This window comes from Capra hircus, chromosome 19 (genome assembly GCF_001704415.2).
Source record: "Capra hircus breed San Clemente chromosome 19, ASM170441v1, whole genome shotgun sequence".
Taxonomy (NCBI): domain Eukaryota; kingdom Metazoa; phylum Chordata; class Mammalia; order Artiodactyla; family Bovidae; genus Capra; species Capra hircus.
In genome coordinates this window covers 51,107,348-51,126,944 of record NC_030826.1, presented here as the reverse complement: position 1 = coordinate 51,126,944, position 19,597 = coordinate 51,107,348, and the positions used below count along the sequence as shown (strand labels likewise).

Sequence of the window (19,597 nt, the reverse complement as noted above, 5' to 3'; positions counted from 1 at the left end):
GTTAACCCAGGTGGGAGGGGGCCACTGACCCGGCTGCTACATGAATTCACAACCAGAGGGAGTGGGGGTGGCCACGTAGGTGAGAACCAGTGGTCAGGAAGGGCCAGGGTAGGGATGCCAGGGTGACAGTCGGGCCAGGTGGGTTCTCGAGTTTGAACCTGTGTGGCAGGAGGGCTGGTTATGTGACAGTGGTGCCGGAGGTGGGGTGCAGTGCAGGGAGCATTCACGGGACCACTGGTGATGCAGCCTGTTCCCACTGATTTCTTAAGCCAGCCATTTTCACCTCCTCCAGCCATCTCATGCGTCTCTGTAAAGCTGTGGTAATAGCGCTTCCTACAGTATGGTTGCAGAGATTAGGACCACAGTGTGTAAAGCAGTTTTAGAAATTTTAGCGTGAAGGGAGTAGTGATAAAACCTCATTTCTACCCAGCCTGCCTCTGCTATACTAAAGCCTTTTGTTGGCGATCTGAAAGCCTGACCTTGGGGCTCAGGAAACTATACCTTTTGGTCACTTCTACTTTGCCCTTCATCAAATTTAACTGAAGAGGCAAGCTACCACGTAAAGAAGAGGGCTTTTCTGGGAAAGTTATTTCAGAACCTTGTTTCTCTCCCACTTCAATACCTTTGTCATCTACATCATGTGTTAAGTTCACTGGCACTGTTCTTGCCATTAGGGACCATGTGCAGAGGTTCTGGATGCATCAAAGGGCAAGGCTACTGTGACCTGAAGCCCAGTGTGGGAAGAGGGACAGAAAAGATGTCCCCTTCCCCCCCAACCCCCAAGGGTGATGGTCGGCCACCTGAACCTGCTCCTCGGGGCCACTAGTGCTCCAGAACATGTTCAGTCAACTGCAGTTCTTGTACTCATCAGGATTTTAGTAGCTTTTAGCACCTGGAAATAGAGGATATCTTTATTTTTAGTCTTCAGTGTGGCTATTTCTGCTTTAATCTTTTTGCTTTATGTGAAAAGTAGATGACCCTTCAGAACCGCACTTTGCTGCTGAACTCTCATGGAATTTATAGTTGGTCATCTTATTTCAGAACAAGGGATCTGGTTTGAAACTGCCTCTTGGTCACATTTGTCTCCAGGGGCCTGGTTGTCTCTGGAGCTGAACACGGGAGGGCTCGTCGACAGCACAGATGCTGCAGTGCTCTAAGGCTTTCTCAGAGCCTATGTTCGTGTCTGCTCGATGCTGGAGGAATTACACATTTAATAATGTTTGAGGAGCTGTTTCCGGGCCCAGCTGGAAATGCCCTAGCCTGCAGTGTTCTTGTAAATGCCTGCAGGTGCTGGGACCGTCCTGTGGCTTAGCGCCTTAACCAGCTTGTTCCACCTGTTTATTTAAAGGCAGTCATCCCACTAGGAGACGTTTTTAACATTTCCAGTTGAGACTGAGTGTCGTTTACTTTTCATGATCACCCTGGTCCGAGTTTCTGAGAGATTAAAGTTCCATGTGTTTCTGGAAATTTGCTTCTCCCTTCCCCAGCTGGCATCTTGCCTCCGAGTGCTCACATGTTATGTGCTTCCCGCAAAGCTCAGAGCTCCTGGAGTGAGTCCTTGACGTGGCCACCATGAGTGAGGGTCAGAAGACATGTTTGTGACCGGGATGCCCACCTTGGGGTGAATGAATCTGCACAGAGGCACAGGCGAGGTGTCCCAGCGCCCCAGTGCTCTCAGCTGTCCCTGTGCTGGGGAGCTGCCCAGCTCTTCCCCAAGAGCTGAGAAGGTGTGGGCCCCACTCTGGCCACATTCCCAGCTGAGGGGTGAGTCCGAGGCCTCCTCACCCCACAAGCATATGTTGAGCACGCACTACAGGCCGTTGTGTGAGGGGCTCCTAAAGGATTCAGGAAGCAGGAATTACCTCAGCCTTAGAGAAAGTAGGCTTAGTCTGGGAAGAAGGAAGGAGGGGAATTCCAGGCTCAGAAGGACCATGTGCCATTCGACTGAAGTGGGCAGTGTACCCTGTGGGAGCACGGATATGCAGGCGTGTCTCCGGACAAGGAAATGTATTAACAGCACTTTAGGAAAGCCCTTTCCTATGGTCTCAGTGCCCTGATTATCTCCAAGGAATCTGGTCCCCGAGGTGTGTGCTTAGTTGTGTCCATTGCGACCCTATGAACTGTAGCCCACCAGGCTCCTCTGTCCATGGGATTTTTTCAGGCAAGAATACTGAAGTGGGTTGCTGTTTCCTCCTCCAGGGGATCTTCCCAGGGGTCGAGTCCATATCCCCTGTGTCTCCTGCATTGCAGGCAGATTCTTTACCCCTGAGCCATCGGGAAGCCCCAGAGGGTCTCTTCCCAAATAACCCATGCAACGTGTTACTCTACACTCACTGCTACCATCAAAAATTACCAGATGTGTGAAGAAGCAGGAAAATATGATCCATAATGAGAGGGGAAAAATTGGCCTACCAAAACTTATTCTGAACTCTCACAGATGTTCAAATTAGCAGTTAAGGACATTAAGTCATTAGAAGTCTGTTCCACATAAAAAAGCTCCATAGAGACATGGAAGATATTAAAAGGACCCAGCTCAAACTTCTAGAAATGAAAACTCTGATATGTGACATGAAAAGTATGGGATAACAACCAATTAAACATTGCAGAAGAAAAATTAGTGAATTTACAGGCATGGTAATAAAAACTCCAAGATGAAGCACAGTGAGAAAACCTTTTATAAAACTGAAGGCGTATCCTTGAGTTGTGAGACAACTGCAGGTGACTGAATATGTGTATACTGGGAGCCCCTACCAGAGAAGGCAATGGCACCCCACTCCAGTACTCTTGCCTGGAGAATCCCATGGATGGAGGAGCCTGGTAGGCTACAGTCCATGGGGTCGCAAAGAGTGGGACACAACTGAGCGACTTCACTTTCACTTTTCACTTTCATGCATTGGAGAAGGAAATGGCAACCTACTCCAGTGTTCTTCCCTGGAGAATCCCAGGGACAGAGGAGCCTGTTGGGCTGCCATCTATGGGGTTGCACAGAGTCAGACATGACTGACATGACTTAGCAGCAGCAGCAGCAGCAGCAGCAGCAGCAGGGAGCCCCTACAAGGGGCTGGCAAAAAAAAAAATTTTGAAGAAATAATGGCTAAGAAATTTTCAGATTTGATGAAAACTATAAACCTGCAGATCCAGGAAACCCAACAAACCCCAAACACAAGAAACATGAAGAAAACTACACCAAGGCACCTGATAATCAAATTGCTTAAAAAATGACAAATTTAAAATTCAAAAGCAGTCGATAAGAAAGGAAACAGAGAAGCTAAGGATGATAGTGGATCACTTGTCAGAAACTATGACAGCAGGAGAACAAAGGGACTGCATCTTTAACGTCCTGGAAGAAAAACTGAGCGTGGAATTCTAACCCACTGAAAATATCTGGGAGGCAAAATGGAGGCAAAATAAGGACTTTTAAAGACATGTAAAAGTGAAAGAATTCGTCACTAGTAGAGCCACAGTACAGGCAATGTTAGAGAAAGCCATTCGAGCAGAAGGAAAATAATACCAGGAGGGAACATGCATGGACACAAAGGAGTTCAGAGCACCAAAAAAGAGTGCTCCACAGATAAATGTGTGGGTGGTGGTGTTGGTTTTTTTTTTATCCTTCCTTTTTAAATCTCTTTAAAAGATAATTGACTATTTAATCAAAAAATAATAACAGTGTACTATGGAGCCTGTAACATATGTAAAACCCAAATGTATGCTAACAATAGCAAAAAGGTTGGGAGGAGAGAAATTGAGGAAGTATTGTTGTTAGGTTCTCATACTTCTTTGAAGTGATAAAATATCATCTGAAGGTGAACTGTGATAAAATGTAGCCCATAAGCCTTGAAGATATCACTAAATTTTTAAACTATAGCCAATTAGCCAACAAAGGAGATGAAAGAAGAAAGAAAAGGAGGGAAAGAAAACAAAGAATGGATGAGATAAATACCAAAAATGTTAACAAAACAATAGACTTAAGCATAACCATATATATATAAATAATCACAATGTAAATAGTCTAAATACCCAATTATAGGGCAGAGACTGTCAAACTGGATTCTTTAAAAATTATATGATCTTAAATGTACTTTCAACATAAGATATAAATAGATTAAAAGCAAAAACATGTGTTGCCACTAAGCAAAGAAGGTGAGAATGCCGCTATTAATATGTCAAAGTAGGTTTCAGAGCAGAGAATATTACCAGGGACACAGAGTTGTTTGCTGATGCTAAAGGAGTCCACCCATCATGAGAACAGTACAGTCTAAATGTTTATTCACCTAATAACAGTATTTCAAAACACATAAAATGAAAACTGGTGGAACTGGGATGGCAGTAAATAATCCATGATTACACCTGGAGAATCCAGCATTCTCTTTTCAGTAAATGACAGAACAAGTAGAAGTGGAACCAAGGAGGTTCTCTCAAATGCTTGAACGGGCCCATCCACCAGCTGGACAGCACTTGATATGACTGCAGACCGCTCGTTCTTTCCATGTGCCAAGGATGTACACCATGATGGACCTCGTCCTGCGTCATAGAACAAACTAGGACACATTTAAAAGAACTGGAATCTTACACACTGTATTCTACAACCATAGTGGAATCAAATGCGAAATCAAAATAGATAATAAGAAAATCAAGGACACTTGGAGACTTGTATACTTTTACATAAATGATTCAGGTCAATTCAGTTCAGTTGCTTATTCATATCCAACTTTTTGTGACCCCATGGACTGCAGCACGCCAGGCTTCCCTGTCCATCACCAACTCCCAGAGCTTGCTCAAACTGATGACCATCGAGTCAGTGATGCCATCCAACTGTCTCATCCTCTGTCATAATAAATAATTAAAATATTTTAATTATAAAACAAAAATTTAAGAAGCAATATAAATATATAAAATATATAATATTAAAGTATAAATGTTATATAAATAAACTTAAAAGCAACATAGATATGTTAAATCATATTTATTTCTAATTATAAGAGTTATGTATAAAATAAATAAATGGGCTGCATCAAACTAAAATCTTTTGCATAACAAAGTAAACAGTCAACAAAATGAAAAAAAAAAAACAACCTTTAGAATAGGAGAAGATATTTGCAACTCACCTATCTGTTAAGGGGTCAAATATAAGGATCTCTTCAGCTCAGTTCAGTTCAGTCGCTCAGTCACGTCCGACTCTTTGCGACCCCATGAATCGCAGCACGCCAGGCCTCCCTGTCCAACACCAACTCCCAGAGTTCACTCAGACTCACGTCCATTGAGTCAGTGATGCCATCCAGCCATCTCATCCTCTGTCGTCCCCTTTTTCTCCTGCCCCCAATCCCTCCCAGCATCAAAGTCTTTTCCAATGAGTCAGCTCTTCACATGAGGTGGCCAAAGTACTGGAGTTTAGCATCATTCCTTCCAAAGAAATCCCAGGGTTGATCTCCTTCAGAATGGACTGGTTGGATCTCCTTGCAGTCCAAGGGACTCTCAAGAGTCTTCTCCAACACCACAGTTCAAAAGCATCAATTCTTCGGCACTCAGCCTTCTTCACAGTCCAACTCTCACATCCATACATGACTACTGGAAAAACCATAGCCTTGACTTACAATTAAAAAAAACCCTGACTTACAAATGGTCAAAGGACTTTATATTAGTGAAAGAAAAGCAGGTTAAACCCAAAGTAGGTAGGAGAAAGGAAATAGTAAAGATCACTGTGGGGACTTGCCTGGTGGCCCAGTGGTTAAGAACCTGCCTGCCAATGCAGGGGACACGGATTTGATCCCTGGTCTGGGGAGATCCCACGTGCCACAGAACAGCTAAGCCCGTGTGCCACAACTACTGAGCCCATGCTCTAGAGTTTGTGCTCTGCAACAAAAGAAGCCACCACAATGAGAAGCCCTCATACCACAACGAAGAGTAGCCCCTGCTCGCTGCAGCTAGAGAAAGCCCAAGCACAGCAGTGAAGACCCAGCACAGCCAAAAATAAACAAATTTATTAATTTTAAAAAAAAGATCACTGCAGAGGTCAATGAAAAAGAGAACAGAAAAGCAGTGGACAAAATCCACTTAACCGAAGGCTAGATTCTTTGAGCAGATCAGTAACTACTCACACTGAGAAGGAAACAGAAAACAGACATAAAACCCCAAATCACAAATGAGAGAAGTGGCATCACAGGTTCTGGAGACGTTGAAGGTATAGTGAAGGAATTTATGAACAACTTGAAGCCAAAGCTTTTGATAGTTTTGATGAAACTAACTCCTTGAATGACACAAGCTGCTCCCTTAAGAAGACAGATAATCTGAATAGCACTGTATCTAGTTTTAAAATTCGATTTCTGATTTTAAACTTTCTGCAAAGAAAGCTCCAGGTTCAGATGGCTTCATTGTTGAATTCGACCCAGTCGTTAATGAAGAAATATATAGATGGCAAAGAAACATCTTCCCATATCATCCTATGAGACTTGCCTTGCCTTGATACCAAAAACCAGATTAAGAAAACTACAGATCAGTATCCTTGGTGAAGACAGATGCAAAAATTGTAAGTCAAAATTTAGCAACTCAGAGTCCACAATATATTTTTAAAAGATTATACATCATGCAGAGACATCATTTGGCCAACAAAGGGTTTGTTATCTGTCTTTCTACTCATTAACAAGATGAAGAGAAGGGAGACAGTAAAAGATTTTTGTAAACTAGATTCTAGTTAATTGGGGTTTTTTTCATAGACACAGTTAATATGTAATTCAGGCAGACTTTCCCTGCTGCTGCTGCTGCTAAGTCGCTTCAGTCGTGTCCGACTCTGTGTGACCCCATAGACGGCAGCCCATCAGGCTCCCCTGTCCCTGGGATTCTCCAGGCAAGAACACTGGAGTGGGTTGCCATTTCCTTCTCCAATGCGTGAAAGTGAGACCTTCCCTAGTTACAGCTAATAAGCTTTTATTTATAGCGCCACCAGGGGACTCCCAAGAACACAATGTCACTGAATTTGGAAAATCCTTGTATGTCGGTACAGATGAAGGACATACAGATTTGGGGACACAGAGAGCTTCACTGTATGTACTAGCTCTCCTGGTCCCAAGAAGAAACATGTGTGAGTAAAAACCGGATCAGGGATTAGCAGAGTTTTATTTCTGTAACCGTTCCCTCCCCCTGCCCAACATCTGTGCTAGTTCTCCTTCTCCTTCCCAGCCTCAAAACTTGTGCTGTTCTAGCTGCAGTGATTCATCCCAGTTCACTGCCTCTCTTCCTGTACGTGTATCCCCTCTTGTTCCCATCTCCAGCTCACAGTTGAAAAAGAGGCGGGTTAGCTTCCTCTTCCATCCAAAGATGACTCACGTCACTCAGTTCAGTTCAGTTGCTCAGTTATGTCTGACTCTTTGTGGCCCCATGGACTGCAACACACCAGGCTTTCCTGTCCATCACCAGCTCCCAGAGCTTGTTCAAACTGATGTCCATCGAGTCAGTGATGCCATCCAACCATCTCATCCTCTGTCGTCCCCTTCTCTTCCTGCCTTCAATCTTTCCCAGCATCAGCCTCTTTTCCAGTCAATCAGTTCTTCGCATCAGGTGCCCAAAGTATTGGAGCTTCAGCATCACTTCTTCCAATGAATATTCAGGGTTTATTTCCTTTAGGATTGACTGCTTGGATCTCCTTGCAGTCCAATGGACTCCCAAGAGTCTTCTCCAACACCACAGTTCAAAAGCATTGGTTCTTTGGCGTTCAGCTTTCTTTATGGTCCAACTCTTACATCTGTACACGACTACTGGAAAAGTTCATAGTTTTGACTAGACAGACTTTGTTGGCAAAGTAATGTCTCAGCTTTTTAATATGCTGTCTAGGTTGGTCATAGATTTTCTTCCAAGGAGCAAGGGTCTTTCAGTTTCTTGGCCGCAGTCACCATCTGCAGTGATTTGGAGCCCCCCAAAATAAAGTCTATCACTGTTTCCGTTGTTTCCCCATCTATTTGCCATGAAATGATGGGACCAGATGCCATAATCTTAGTTTTCTGAATGTTGAGGTTTAAGCCAGCTTTTTTGCTCTCTTCTTTTACTTTCATCAAGAGGCTGTTTACTTCCTCTTTTCTTTTCTGCCATAAGGATGGTGTCTTCTGCATATCTGAGGTTATTGGTATTTCCCACAGCAAGCTTGATTTCAACTTGTGCTTCATCCAGCCTGGCATTTCACATGATGTACTCTGCATATAAGTTAAATAAACAGGGTGACAATATACAGCCTTGACGTACTCCTTTTCCGATTTGGAACCAGTCCAATGTTACATGTCCAGTTCTAACTGTTGCTTCTTGACCTGCATACAGATTTCCCAGGAGGCAGGTAAGGTGGTCTGGCATTTCCATCTTTTGAAGAATTTTCCACAGTTGGTTGTGATCCACACAGTCAAAGGCTTTGACAGAGTCAATAAAGCAGAAGTAGATGTTTTTCTGGAACTCTTGCTTTTTCTACAACCCAATGGACATTGGCAATTTGATTCTCTGGTTCCTCTGCCTTTTCTGAATCCAGCTTGAACATCTGGAAGTTCACAATTCACGTACTGTTGAAGTGTGGCTTGGAGAACTTTGAACATTACTTTGCTAGCGTGTGAGATGAATGCAATTGTGCAGTAGTTTGAACATTCTTTGGCATTGCCTTTCTTTGGGATTGGCATGAAAACTGACCTTTTCCAGTCCTGTGGCCACTGCTGAGTTTTCCAAATTTGCTGGCATATTGAGTAGCAGCAGTGCTTTCACAGCATCATCGTTTAGGATTTTAAATAGCTCAACTGGAATTCCATCGCCTCCACTAGCTTTGTTCGTAGTGATGCCTCCTAAGGCCCACTTGACTTCGCATTCCAGGATGTCTGGCTCTAGGTGAGTGATCACACCATCTTGGTTATCTGGGTCATGAAGATCTTTTTTGTATAGTTCTTCCGTGTACTGTTGCCACCTCTTCTTGATATCCTCTGCTTCTGTTAGGTCCATACTGCTTCTGTCCTTTATCGGGCCCATCTTTGCATGAAATGTTCCCTTGGTATCTCTAATTTTCTTGAAGAGATCTCTAGTCTTTCCCATTCTGGTGTTTTCCTCTATTTCTTTGCATTGATCACTGAGGAAGGCTTTCTTATCTCTCCTTGTTATTCTTTGGAACTCTGCATTCAGATGGGTATATCTTTCCTTTTCTTCTTTGCCTTTAGCTTCTCTTCTTTTCTCAGCTATTTGTAAGGCCTCCTCAAACAACCATTTTGCCTTTTTGCATTTCTTTTTCTTGGGGATGGTCTTGATCACTCCCTCCTGTACAATGTCACAAAGCTCTGTCCATTGTTCTTTGGGCACTTTGTCTATCAGATCTAACCCCTTGATCTGTTTGTCACTTCCACTGTATAATTGTAAGGGATTTGATTTAAGCCATACCTGAATGGTCTAGTGGTTTTCCCTATTTTATTCAATTTAAGTCTGAATTTTGCAATAAGGAGTCATGATCTGAGCCACGGTCAGCTCCTGGTGTTGTTTTTGCTGACTGTATAGAGCTTCTCCATCTTTGGCTGCAAAGAATATAATCAATCAGATTTTGGTATTATCTGGTGAGGTCCATGTGTAGAGTCTTCTCTTGTGTTGATGGAAGAGGGTACTTGGTATGACCAGTGTGTTCTCTTGACAAAAGTCTATTAGCCTTTGCCCTGCTTCATTCTGTACTCCAGGGCCAAATTTGCCTGTTATTCCAGGTATCTCTTGACTATCTACTTTTGCATTCCAGTCCCCTATAATGAAAAGGGCATCTTTTTTAGGTGTTAGTTCTAAAAGGTCTTGTAGATCTTCATAGAACGGTTCAACTTCAGCTTCTGGTTGGGGCATAGACTTGGGTTAATGTGATATTGAATGGTTTGCCTTGGAAATTAACAGAGATCATCCTGTCGTTTTTGAGACTGCATCCAAGTACTGCATTTCAGACTCTCTTTGTTGACTCTGAGGCTTACTCCATTTCTTCTAAGGTATTCTGGCCCACAGTAGTAAATATAATGGTCATCTGAGTTTAATTCACCCATTCCATTCCATTTTAGTTCACTGATTCCTAAAATGTCGATGTTCACTCTTGCCATCTCCTGTTTGACCACTTCCAATTTACCTTGATCCATGGACCTCACATTCCAGGTTCCTATGCAATATTGTTCTTTACAGGATTGGACTTTATTTCTGTCACCAGTCACATCCACAACTGGGTGGTGTTGCTTTAGCTCTGTCTCTTCATTCTTCCTGGAGTTATTTCTCCACTGATCTCCAGTGGCATATTGGGTACCTACCGACCTGGGGAGTTCATCTTTCAGTGTCCTATCATTTTGCCTTTTCATACTGCTCATGGGGTTCTCACGGCAAGAATACTGAAGTGGTTTGCCATTCCCTTCTCCAGTGGACCACATTTTGTCAGAACTCTCCACCACGACCTGTCGGTCTTGGGTGGCCCTACATGGCATGGCTCACAGTTTCATTGAGTTATACAAGGCTGTGGTCCATGTGTATTTAAAGGTTCAAAAATCAATATGCCACCAAAAGGTATAGAATGAGAAGCTTTTTTCCATCTCCTGTCCCTGTAAGGGGTACAGGGAGTCAGTATATCATATCTTAACATAGAAAATGTGACATCTGGGTCAAAATGAAAATAAATATTAAATTATATGTTAGCTTAAAAGACACTCTTCCACCACTATGTTTAATCACCTTATTAGTTTCTTATATATTCTCTTGACTAAACATAAGTAAATGTGAATATACAGACCAAACTGCTCTCTCCTCAAGCACAGGACCTCCTGGCTCTACCTGGCTCTGCCTCTTGCATTTCCTCACCTAGGAGATCTTGCCATTTGGGCTCACAGAGAGCCTCCTCCACCTTCCCAGCTAATGCACAATATCCCACTGCAGAGCAGCACTGCTCACATACCCAGTCTCCTGTGGTGCTGGGACCTGTGATCTGAACCAGTCCCTTGTGATTATACCCGCTACTGCCATGGATAAACTTCTACCTGCTATCTCATACATCTGCAGATAAAGCTGTTAAATTGTGCTCCCAAATATGACACTGCTAGATCAAAGGGGAAATGCATTTCTAATTTTGACAGATATTACCATTTTGTATTTTCACAACAGAGCACATTGTAAAATATTTGAATTTTTGCCAGTCTGAGAAGTGAAAAGTGGTATTTCAGTGCAGTTATTACTGTGCACTTATTAGGAAAAAGATTGAGCATTTTCATAAATCTAAGGGCCATTTGTATTCTGCTTTCTGTGAACTGCTGGTTTGCGTACACTGACCATTAGATTGTTAGTGTTTTTCTTGATTTCAAGGAGCTCTTTATATATTAAGGAGGCTAGTTTGTCCATAATCCAGCTCCACAATGCTCTTTATGACTGAACCTTCAGAGTTAGTTTTGAGATATGTAGGAGTGATTCCCTGTCATTATTCTTGCTACACATAATTTCCCCGGCTATTTCTATTTATTTCTCCATAGAAGTTTAGAAAATGTCTAGTTTCAGATAAAAAAGGCCTGCTGGTGACTTTGGAGGGAATCTATTAAAGTTTAAATTAATTCAGGGAACACTGATATATTTATGATGATGAATCCTTCTGTAAGTGAACAGGGATGCTTTCACTTGTTCAAGTTGATTCTTGTGTTCTTCAGGATTTTTTTTTTTTTTTTTTTGGCTGCTCTTCGTGGGTGGCATGCAGAATCTTAGTTCTCTGACTAGGGATCAGACCCATGCCTTCTGCAGTGGAAGCCTGGCACCCTAACCACTGGACTGCCAGGGAACTCACAGGAATGCTTAAAGTTTTCTTCACAGAGGATTTTCATGTTTCAGGTCAAGTTTATTTCCAGTTTTAGGTTTCTTTTATAAATGGGGTGCATATATCTTTTTTCCTTGCATTTATCTTCTAACTGGTTGCTTCTTTTGATTTCTGTGTATTAAAGTCTTTAACCTCACTAAGTTCTCTCATTAGTCCAATTTATTCCATTGGGCTTTCTAGGCACATAATCATATCATTTGCAAACTCTAATGGTTTTGCTTCTACCTTTGTAATTTTTACGTCTTTAGTCTCTTTCTCTTGTCTAATTGTATTAACCGATAGAGACAGTGTTGGCTGACAACCTCGCCATTCAATTCTCTACCTGCTCAAGCCTATCAGAGAGTCAGTCGGTTCCTGTGCGCCCACACACCGGCCCTGGGACCTTCAGCTCTGCTGTCTCCACGCTGGAGGGACCTTGCTGCTGGGCTGCACTCCATTACCCAGAACTCAGCTGCGATTCCTAGGACTCATTTAAACCATCTGATATATTTCTGTAGCATAGATCTAGTAATAATATCATCCCTGCCAGGCCCTAAAACCACCATCCCTCAGGGGCACACTGAGCCACATCATACAAGGTCCCCTGCCTGGTGCCAGACTCAGCGGTAGCAGGACTAAGCAGTGTTTCTAAAGAAGCCCACCCCAAGAACCTCCTCCCCTAGACAGGAGCTCTTGCACACTGGATTGTCTTTGCTGTTACTGCCTTCGTGTGTGCGCATCTCGGCTCACGGCACCCTCACCTCCCACTGGAGGCAGAGTGCCCTCCCTCCCCAGCCATCCCTCCCGCCTTCCTCTTTGATCCCAATTTGAGTCGCTGCCTTTGGGTTAGCTCTTTGCACCTTCTACCTTCTCTGCTAGACTTCCAGCTCTTTGAGGACAAGGACCCACAATGCAGCCTTTCTACCAGAGGCCCAGTGAATGTTTGCTGACTGCATAAATGAACTGATACGTGTACCAAGAAGTAGGCCAGTTCCTAACCGTGTGCCCGTCACATCCACTAGCTGCTGCCCCATGAAACAACGAGGGAACAAACCTCCCTGGATCAGTGCTGCCAAGGTCCAGCCTGTCCCTGACCCTGGAACCCGGGTCACTGCCAGGTGCAAAGAACATGCCCAGGAGTACTGGGCAAGAAAGGTGCCTGAGCTGGTGCTTTCTGGGCCAATCAACCCAGCCTTGATTTCAGGCTCCACACAAACTATGATTGCCCTTTTACAAAACTTTTGAGACTTGGCAGTGTGGGCTCTGCTTTCTGGCTGACCAGCCTTTGCCCACCCGCCCACCCCCAACTGAAATCAGTACTGCAGAGCTGGTGATTAATGCAGCCTGACAATTAATCACGCAGCCCTCTAGTCTCTGAATTGCCCTTGGCGACAGACTGATGCATGGGGAAGTTCCTTGCAGCCTGAGTCACTGCACCCATTCATCCTGCAAAAGGGCGATCTGTCACCTCCACAGCAGCACACGGTCCAATCTGCCAGTGCGGGGCCGAGTTGCCTGCATGGGGAGGGCAGGTGACAGCCTCCTACGTCCCTCCTTCAGCTTTTCACTTCACTCTTGGCAACTACAGGTATCTAAACAACTGCCTCCCTCCTGACCGACAGAGACAACCCAGCTGCAACCTGACCTGTCATCAATGAGCATGTCTAGCAGGGCCTGGCCTCCTCCCAGGTGGTCTTGGGGCTGAACTAGCATCAGGACAGGCAGGCTCAGCTCCTGGGACATGGGTGAGGTCTCTGCTTTGCTGGCCCACAGTTCTCCAGGGACCCCAGGAGGGTGGATCTGACTCTCCTCCCAGAGTAAAACCCACTCCCAGGGCTTCTGAAAAGCAGCCACCTCATTTAACCAGGAAGACAACTACGAAGAGGCCATTCTGAACAACAATTCTATTTTACAAAAAAACTCTTTGTCCCAGAAAATCCATGGCAGGGGACTGTAGGTGATCCCTTCCTTCCTGCTAGTGTTTGAGGGTCCTCTGAGGAGGCAGGCGGTGGATGTGGCTCACTGTGGAGATGGGGACACTGTCCAGTGGCAGCTCTGGCGAGTGCTTGTTGACCTGGGTCATCTAGGAGGTCACCATTTTCTGACCAAGCTGTATCATGTTGATGTAAAGTATTAACAAGAGGAGAAACTGGGTGTGGGACATATGGGAACTCTATTTACTATTAACTTTTCTTTAAAATTATGATAAAAATACATTTTATTAACATAAAAACTAGGAATAAGGCAGGACACAAAGAAACTCCTGGCATAGGAGGTGCGTATGCCCCAGATCCTCACAGGACCAGACCAAAGGCTGCTCTGCCTTCAGCGATGGACCATTAAGAAAGCAGGTTTTGAACAGCAGATCCTCTGGCCCATGTGATCACATTCTGATCTGGGTGATGATTACCAGAGGGTCAATACCGAAATCAGACTAGTTATATTCTTTGCAGCCGAAGATGGAGAAGCTCTATACAGTCAGCAAAAACAACACCAGGAGCTGACCGTGGCTCAGATCATGAACTCCTTATTGCAAAATTCAGACTTAAATTGAATAAAATAGGGAAAACCACTAGACCATTCAGGTATGGCTTAAATCAAATCCCTTACAATTATACAGTGGAAGTGACAAACAGATCAAGGGGTTAGATCTGATAGACAAAGTGCCCGAAGAACAATGGACAGAGCTTTGTGACACTGTACAGGAGGGAGTGATCAAGACCATCCCCAAGAAAAAGAAATGCAAAAAGGCAAAATGGTTGTTTGAGGAGGCCTTACAAATAGCTGAGAAAAGAAGAGAAGCTAAAGGCAAAGAAGAAAAGGAAAGATATACCCATCTGAATGCAGAGTTCCAAAGAATAACAAGGAGAGATAAGAAAGCCTTCCTCAGTGATCAATGCAAAGAAATAGAGGAAAACACCAGAATGGGAAAGACTAGAGATCTCTTCAAGAAAATTAGAGATACCAAGGGAACATTTCATGCAAAGATGGGCCCGATAAAGGACAGAAGCAGTATGGACCTAACAGAAGCAGAGGATATCAAGAAGAGGTGGCAACAGTACACGGAAGAACTATACAAAAAAGATCTTCATGACCCAGATAACCATGGTGGTGTGATCACTCACCTAGAGCCAGACATCCTGGAATGCGAAGTCAAGTGGGCCTTAGGAGGCATCACTACGAACAAAGCTAGTGGAGGCGATGGAATTCCAGTTGAGCTATTTAAAATCCTAAACGATGATGCTGTGAAAGCACTGCTGCTACTCAATATGCCAGCAAATTTGGAAAACTCAGCAGTGGCCACAGGACTGGAAAAGGTCAGTTTTCATGCCAATCCCAAAGAAAGGCAATGCCAAAGAATGTTCAAACTACTGCACAGTTGCATTCATCTCACACGCTAGCAAAGTAATGTTCAAAGTTCTCCAAGCCACACTTCAACAGTACGTGAATTGTGAACTTCCAGATGTTCAAGCTGGATTCAGAAAAGGCAGAGGAACCAGAGATCAAATTGCCAGCGTCCATTGGGTTGTAGAAAAAGCAAGAGTTCCAGAAAAACATCTACTTCTGCTTTATTGACTCTGTCAAAGCCTTTGACTGTGTGGATCACAACCAACTGTGGAAAATTCTTCAAAAGATGGAAATGCCAGACCACCTTACCTGCCTCCTGAGAAATCTGTATGCAGGTCAAGAAGCAACAGTTAGAACTGGACATGTAACATTGGACTGGTTCCAAATCGGAAAAGGAGTACGTCAAGACTATATATTGTCACCCTGTTTATTTAGCTTACATGCAGAATACATCATGCAAAATGCTGGGCTTGATGAAGCACAAGCTGAAATCAAGGTTGCCGGGAGAAATATCAATAACGTCAAATATGCAGATAACACCACCCTTTATGGCAGAAAGTGAAGAACTACAGAGCCTCTTGATGAAAGGGAAAGAGGAGAGTGAAAAAGTTGGCTTAAACCTCAACATTCAGAAAACTAAGATTATGGCATCTGGTCCCATCATTTCATGGCAAATAGATGGGGAAACAACGGAAACAGTGACAGACTTTATTTTGGGGGGCTCCAAAATCACTGCAGATGGTGACTGCAGCCATGAAATTGAAAGACCCTTGCTCCTTGGAAGAAAAGCTATGACCAACCTAGATAGCATATTAAAAAGCTGAGACATACTTTGCCAACAAAGGTCCGTCTAGTCAAAGCTGTGGTTTTTCCAGTAGTCATGTATGGGTGTGAGAGTTGGACTATAAAGAAAGCTGAGCGCCAAAGAATTGATGCTTTTGAACTGTGGTGTTGGAGAAGACTCTTGAGAGTCCCTTGGACTGCAAGGATATCTAACCAGTCAATCCTAAAGGAAATCAACCCTGAATATTCATTGGAAGGACTGATCCTGAGGCTGAAAATCTAATACTTTGGGCACCTGATGTGAAGAACTGACTCATTGGAAAAGACCCTGATGCTGGGAAAGATTGAAGGCAGAAGAAGGGGACAGCAGAGGATGAGATGGTTGGATGGCATCACTGACTTGATGGACATGACTTTGAGTAAGCTCCAGGAGTTGGTGATGGACAGGGAAGCCTGGCATGCTGTAGTCCATGGGGTCACAAAGAGCCAGACACAACTGAGTGAGTGAACTGAACTGTAATACATGCACAAATTTTTGTTCTGTTTTTACCACACCACGTGGCTTGGAAGAGCTTAGTTCCCCAACTAGACATTGAATCCAGGGCCACGGCAGTGAAAACACTGAGTCCTAACCTCTGGATTTTCCAGGAAATCCCTACATTTATAAATTTTAGAACACATACAAAAAAGTAGATCAGAGGCATAAAAGCATTCATATATGTGTGATTTTCCCACTGATAACAGTTATTTCAACATTCCTGGTGTCTCTTCATTCATTCTGAAGTTTACCTTCAACACAAGAGCATCTGACATGAGAACATTTAAAGTAATAAACCATTTGTTGGAAAATGAAAACCTGTATATGTATATAAATATCTTACTGCACTTAGCAAGTGGGAAGGCCATTGTGCCAGGCCTTTGAGTTGTGCAGAAGGACATTTGTCTTTCACTGCCTGGGAGGGACTGTGCCCCTGGGTTTGAAGAACAGTGAGCTCTTGTTTGCAGTGAGTAGAACCCCCACTCTGGGATTATTTTCTCAAGCACTACTAGTTTTATGGCCACGAGCTGTTTTTAAGACTCTTGGTGTATAAACAATTCAACGTAGTCCTGCATTTGTCTGGAGACAATTCTAATGTTCTGGTGGCAGTGGGTCAGGGCTCAGTCCAGTGCTTCTGACTCTTGTGTGAACCCAGCTCACCTCTCCAGCATCCTTTCCTCATCCCAGGGAGTGAATTCTGCAACCCGAGGACAGGAAACAGGACTCCCCACTCTTTGATTTTCTCCGTATTCACATCAGAACATGAGTGGCTGTGTCTACTGGTGACACTGCTCAGGACTGTCCTGCCGGTTGGGCCTCATTTGATGCATCGTGTCTGGTGGTCTGTTGATCTGTGCTGTTTGTGTCTTCCTGCTCCCCAGGAGACAGACATTATAATCTGCATTGAGGAGAATGAAGGTAGGGCTTCCCCCACAGCATTCTTGGCCAGAATATTCTGAGGGGGCGCACCTGCCCTTGCCCTGTGAACTTACCCTTGCAGAAGCCAGAGTCTGTGGTCTCTGGGCTCGTCCTGGTCTCTGCTGCCTCCCAAAATCAGTTTGCAGACTGCATCTTCAGCCACAGTGAACTACGTACTTGCTTCCTCTTCTCTGTTTGCTTTTCTTCTCTTCCTCCCCTCCCTCCCTTTTTCTCATATTAAAAATATAATTCCCTGATACAATGATCATGAAGGTGGTTTTCCCAGTGCGAGGCTTATCCATTGCATTCTGAATGTGCTGACCCCTGCGGTTTTCCTAAATGTGGGAAAGTCGACTGCCTAATTTGTGATAGTGAGGGCCTTTTCCCTACTAAGAAGAAGGGGAAAAAATACATACATACATACATATATATATATATACACACACAGATGTGCAATGGCGGGAGGGCTTGCTTAGGAAAGAACCATTTCATATTCATGCTCTCCTTCGTCTCTACCCTCTTTCTATGCTGGCCTTAATATGTCAAACCTGTAGCTTGATCTGGGAGAAAACAGACATGAGAGAGGGCCCTTGAAAAGCAGCCGTGTGGAGGAGTGTGGGTCGCTGGAGCCCTGCGTGTCTCAGGGGAGCTTCCCACCAGCCTGTATGTGCAACGTGTCTCTTGCCTGCATTTCTGGGCCTTTGCAGTTTCAAGGACTGTTTTCTCTTTTAAGAAGGCACTTGGCCAAGTCAGGAGGGAGAGTGGGCAGCTGGTGACCACTGTCTCAGCATCCTGAGAAGTCAGCGCCCTGCAGATCCCCAGCTCTCCGGCCCCAGAAGTAGATACAGAGAGGGCTGGGATGGCTGATGGGGTGATTCTAAGCCAGTTCTAAAAGGACAGTTGCTGAGCTCTGAGAGTGAAGGTGGACATGACCCGAAAACATTATTGTTCCCACCTGCATGGCAGCCTCTTCCAGACAGAGGTCGTTCTACACGAACAAGACCATCGCCGTTTCCTGTATCGCTTCACCTACTCACATATGTGCCTCAGCTTCCGAATTAGCAGATATGACTTAGGGACACGTCATCATTCTGTGACGAGATATGTTTTATGAAAGTCGCTGTAAATGTGTGGGCCTGGGTTTGACTGTGGCACCTCTGGTTTAAAAACAAAGGAGAGTGGCTTTGTTTTCAGATGCCAGTGCCTTAACCCTGTCCCCAGACGCAGGCACTGTGCTGCAGGCGCCGTCTTGAGTGCGCCCTCCCGGCCCCTTCTGGATGAGCCTCTGCAGACAACATCTTGCTGACACCTTTTAGCTCATTTATCCAAACCTTCATTCAAAGCGAGGCATCCCTTATGGGAATGACTTGAAAGCTGCATGCTTAATTGGCTTCCCTGGCTCTTGGGGATTATTATCCTGCGAACCTGAGATCCTAGCACCCCTGCTCCCTGACCACCCCCTCCATCTCGCTCAGTCTGAACTTAAACAGCTGAGTCCAGTCACCACCTTATTAGTTTATTGATGTGAGGAAAAACACCTCATTATCAGAACACCCTGAGAAGTAGGCCAGCGTGGGAGAGAGGAGGTCAGGGCTCCAGGCTGCAGTAAAAAGCAGATTCTGTCTGCAAAATCACCCTGCCCCTGAGAGTTTCACACTGGGCGTGCCCTCAAGCCAGCAGTGCCCTGCAGAGTTAGGAAGGTTTTGCAGTGTGTAACTTTTCTCCTTTTATTCTCAGAAACTCAGATCTTAAAATTCCAGCCCTCTCTACTTCTTGAATGGCCTTTTTCCCCTAGAGTGGAGCATGCTAGGAGCTGATGGAATTCAACATCTCCCTGTGAACACGTTACCCTAAATCACCAAGCGGTTTTTCTGGGTATTGATCCAGGAAGCTCAGTGAGCAGTATGACCACATTCTGTGGGTTGCTTTCCAAGAACGAGAGCATCCATGATTTATGAGTCACATTCCTGTGTTCAGATTGCACTTCCATGTGTCAGATGTTTCATCTGATTCCACCAGTTGAGCAAAGATTTCTCAAATGTCATTGGGGTCCCACAGCTGCAAGAGGGAGAACCTGGGCATGAAGCCTGTTTCTTTGCCTCTCTTTCTCCTACTGGGCACCTCCCTGGATGTCAATTCCTGAATGTCTGAGGCACAATTGTTTAAGTCCCTTGAAGAGCCAGCACCTGCAAAAATGCCCCCCCAGTCAGCCAGCC

At 44.5% G+C, this 19,597-nt stretch overlaps 1 protein-coding gene across 2 annotated transcripts in view; it reads left to right on the top strand.

Moving 5' to 3' along the window:
* RPTOR (regulatory associated protein of MTOR complex 1) overlaps positions 1 to 19,597 on the top strand; it is a 322,789-nt gene that overhangs the window by 246,160 nt on the left and 57,032 nt on the right. The window lies entirely within an intron of this gene.